The 4,028-nt window shown below is 29.3% G+C and overlaps 1 protein-coding gene across 1 annotated transcript in view; it reads left to right on the top strand.

Annotated features, from left to right (window-relative positions):
* LOC108375537 (furin-like protease 2) overlaps positions 1-4,028 on the top strand; it is a gene marked incomplete at its 5' end in the record, with an annotated part of 14,879 nt that overhangs the window by 9,079 nt on the left and 1,772 nt on the right. The gene's annotated exons all lie outside the window — the stretch shown is intronic.

Consider the following 4,028-nt stretch of genomic DNA (forward strand, 5'->3'; position numbering starts at 1 on the left):
AAAAAAAAAAAAAAAAATTTTTCCAGAACCCTCTCAACATAATCTTTAAATTTAGGGGCGGACATTAGCAACTTTTTTTTTCGACCCAGTCTAAAGTGCATGTCATTTGAGTCCTAGAGAAGGGGATACTAAAAAATATTTTATAATTTTTTTATTTTTATTTTAGTTTTTAAATTGTATTTTAATAAGAAAATAATCAATTTCATTAATAGTTTTATGGTATTTGAGTATTTTGGTTTTTCTATATCGCTACATAATTGTGTAAAGTAGCTTAGTCCATTTTTTTTTTTCAATTTTACAGGAGAGGAAAAACCTTCATATAGCCTTTTTTTAAGTATTCCGAAATTCTTTAAATACAGCATTTTGCGTATTTAAAGCAAAGTAAAACTCCATACGAATAAAAAGGATTCTATATTTATTAAAATATTTCGCATTAGTTTGCTTTTGTTGGATTTTCGGTGCCTTTTTTTGACTTAGCAAATTTGCTTTCATTGAATATAAACGAGAAAAAGTAAAACAAGTATCCCATATCAAGATATGAGTTTTCATAAAAAGTGGACTTAGCAACTTCTCACTCTAACAGCCGCACTCAGAGTCGTTTAATGATTACTTAAGGTGTCCCTCAGTAACGATTTAAAAAAATTCCCTCTCGGAGTCAGTTAATGATTCGTTAACGGCATTTAATGAACATTAAAGTTAAGTAAACAAAAATCTTTACTTAACTTTTTAACGAATGATTATGAAATTTTTTGTTTGTTTTCAATAAATTTCAATTTCGATAACGTTGCTGTAATAGTAGCAACGGCCCAGTGACCAGAGCACTTTCGTGCTATTCAGGAGATCCGAGTTCAATCCTCGGCAAGGAATTCTTTTTAATAAAATTTTTTTAAGATTTATTGCCGAAAAAAATTCATATTTTGTATTTTATTTAACGCTTGGAAATTTTTGTAATTCATATTTTTTCTTTTACTTTCAGCTTCTCAAATTTTTAGTTTTTCCCATTTTAAAAATATATTCTTTTTTCATTTCGTTTAGTTTTTAGAAAACTTATTGCTAAACGATAAATATAATAACAATATTAGCACATCTGTCAATTACTCATTCGAAATACAGAAAAGAGCTTTCAAGATAGTTGCCGAAATATAAAGACTTTTGTCTCTCGAAAGACTGAGGTGAGTTGAAAGACAGATGCCAGAATTAAATTTAAAAAAATTGTTTTCCTTTTTAAAGCAATAAAATTATAAATCAAAAGAAAATTAGATCAAAAAAGCAAAAAAAAAATCAATAAAGATAGTTTATAAAAATTAAACAAGAAAAAAAAGGAAAAAGAAAATTCTCCTGCCCTAGGACTCGAACTCGAATCTCTCGAATTGCACGCCAGTGCTCTGCTCGCTCAGCCATTGCGCCTGTTGAGCCAGTGCGCCCAAAATGGTATAAATACTTGTTTTTATATTTTATTTCAAACTGAACGAAAAAAGTGAGTGATGCCACAAAAATGAAGGGCCGCAACTGGGGCCATACTAAAATTTTTTATTTCATAATTTTTAACTCTGAGAGGAAACATTAATTAACAGATTTAACGATCATTAGTTAAGTGCCCGTTAGAGCTAATTTAAGGAACGTTTCTGAGTGCAGCTGTAAGATATTAAATTAATTTTACAATTTGTAATTTATATTTGAATTGAAATAATAGGCTTACTTTGCTTTAACCACCTCCAGAAAAGCAATTACCTGCATTTTAGTGGCAATTCAAAGGCAGATCCGCTTCATATACATACATACATTCATACAAATATGATATTGCCAAATGTATAAGTTGTATACATTTTTAAAGAATAGAATAAGACATTCCTGAATTCCTTTAAGAAAGTATTTTCCTGTTTATTTTCAAATTTATTTCTGCTGTTTTGATTTTAAACGACTTCAAAAAGGGAGAAGGTTATCAATTCCTTGGAATTTTTTGTTTTTCTTTTATGTATGTTACCGCATAACTTTCACCACGTTTGCCGATTTCTATATTTTTTTTTTAAGGAAAGGTGTTCTTTACCTCAAAGGTGGTCCCATACTAATTTGGTTTAAATCCGATCATAGGATCTTGGAGAAATTACTGATACTCTTAATCGGTTTCGTTTTTTGCTAAAAATTACTTGTTGATTTCAAAATTTAAGCAAATTAACAAATTTTTTTCTTTATTTGAGTACAGTTATTTTCCTACATTTAAAAAATTTGAGAAAATGCTTGCATGTTTATTTTAATATTTGTTTCTAAAGGTATTTTTCAATAGGTTTTGTTGTTGTTGGTAAACAACAAAACCGTTTTCTTTTTTTTGAGTAAAGTTATTTTCTTAAGTTCAGTTAAAACTTTACCAAATTTGAATATTTCACGAATTATTTACTATTTCGCGACCAACAAAATATTTATCCAATTTTAGGTAAATAACTTTTCCGCGTAGTATAAGTTCAAATGTTGGTTATTGTTATTTTTTTTTTTTTATCAGGCATATACTTGAAACACATTGAAAACGACAGGCTACGGACTACAAATAGGGATAGCACGATACTACTCACAAGTACAATACTATCGATACTTTTTGTTCCTATCCGAGTTTTTTGGTATCGATGATTTTAACGAAATACTCGAGGAAACTGTCGATTCTTTACCTCGATACCCCAGCATTTGTAGTAATGGTTACTTTGTTAATTTAAATGTATTTTTGCTATCTCTAATGCTGAAGTCGATAATAGTATATTTGTTTGTGTACGCGGTAAAAATACGCATATTTATTTTAGAATAATTTAGCCGCTATATCGGATGGAAATTAAGTAAATATTGAATAAGTTTGGCAGTATTTCCAATCGGCAATATGCACCCGGTTCTCCGAATTGATCAGGCACTGAAACAATACAATTTAAAATTGCATGGAATCGAATGATAAGCCGACTTATTTTATTGTAGCGCTTGTTCTCAGCAATCTTAGTGAGGATTAATATTATTTTCATTCAAAATCTAGTACTTCCTTCTAAGAAAGGCTTGTCAGATGCGAAACATTTAGTTTGCGATTATTATTTATTTATATTTATTTACTTTAGCGCGATGTTTTTTTTTTAATTCTTGTTTTATATTAATAACTCTTTATGAAATAAAACACAATTTGTTTGTAAAATTATATATGTAGATACATATAAATAATAGAAAATAAAAGGATGTACTCATTATATTAAATTTTCCAAAAAGTAATCGAAGAATCGATAGTATCGATGCTTTTTGTTGAAAGTTCGAGTACAAGAATCAATGATTCAGCAGAAAGTGCAACGACTACAAGAATCGATTATTTGAGGTATCGTCCCAACCCTAACCACAGCTGTCAAATTATTTCCACACGATATTTATTTTGGCGACGACAGAGCTACACTGCGACTGTGGTTGTGGCTGGATTAGAGCTATTTATATTTTACCTGCGACAGATAAGGTTCTTCTCTCTTATGTCAAACTCATACAAATATTGAAATGACGCCGCCGCGTTGAAAAAATTTCTGTCGCCATCGACAAAACGTTTAGATAATGGAGAAAACAAATTGGACGCTATAGCTCATAGCTCGTTGTTGTCAATGTGTTCTGTGTTGGGAAAATATTAACGTTACTATTTTGAATACTAGCTTCAATATTTTATATGGCTTTTAGTTTTTGTATATCATTTATAATGACAAATACAACAATAAAGCTTTGACTACGGTGATCTTAAGCTTATTTTTATTTCAAAGATTTTTCATATCAATTCTTTCTTATTTCACTTTATCGACACAATTTTTAACTTATTTTTCTCTTATTGATTTCATAAAAAATTTATTTAACGCAATTTTCTTGTTGCTTGTCATTTTAAAAGCGCTTGTGATTAACGCTACTAAAACTTTTTGCACTGTTCAAATATTAAGAACAACAAACATGTTCGTAGAAGAAACGCAACTTAAAATGATAACAACAACTTCTTACAACAGCGAAAAGATTTCGTCACCATTAAAAGTTTTACT

Source organism: Rhagoletis zephyria, unplaced genomic scaffold (genome assembly GCF_001687245.7).
Source record: "Rhagoletis zephyria isolate East Lansing unplaced genomic scaffold, Rhagoletis_zephyria_1.1 Rzeph_scaffold_09079, whole genome shotgun sequence".
In the NCBI taxonomy this organism is placed as follows: domain Eukaryota; kingdom Metazoa; phylum Arthropoda; class Insecta; order Diptera; family Tephritidae; genus Rhagoletis; species Rhagoletis zephyria.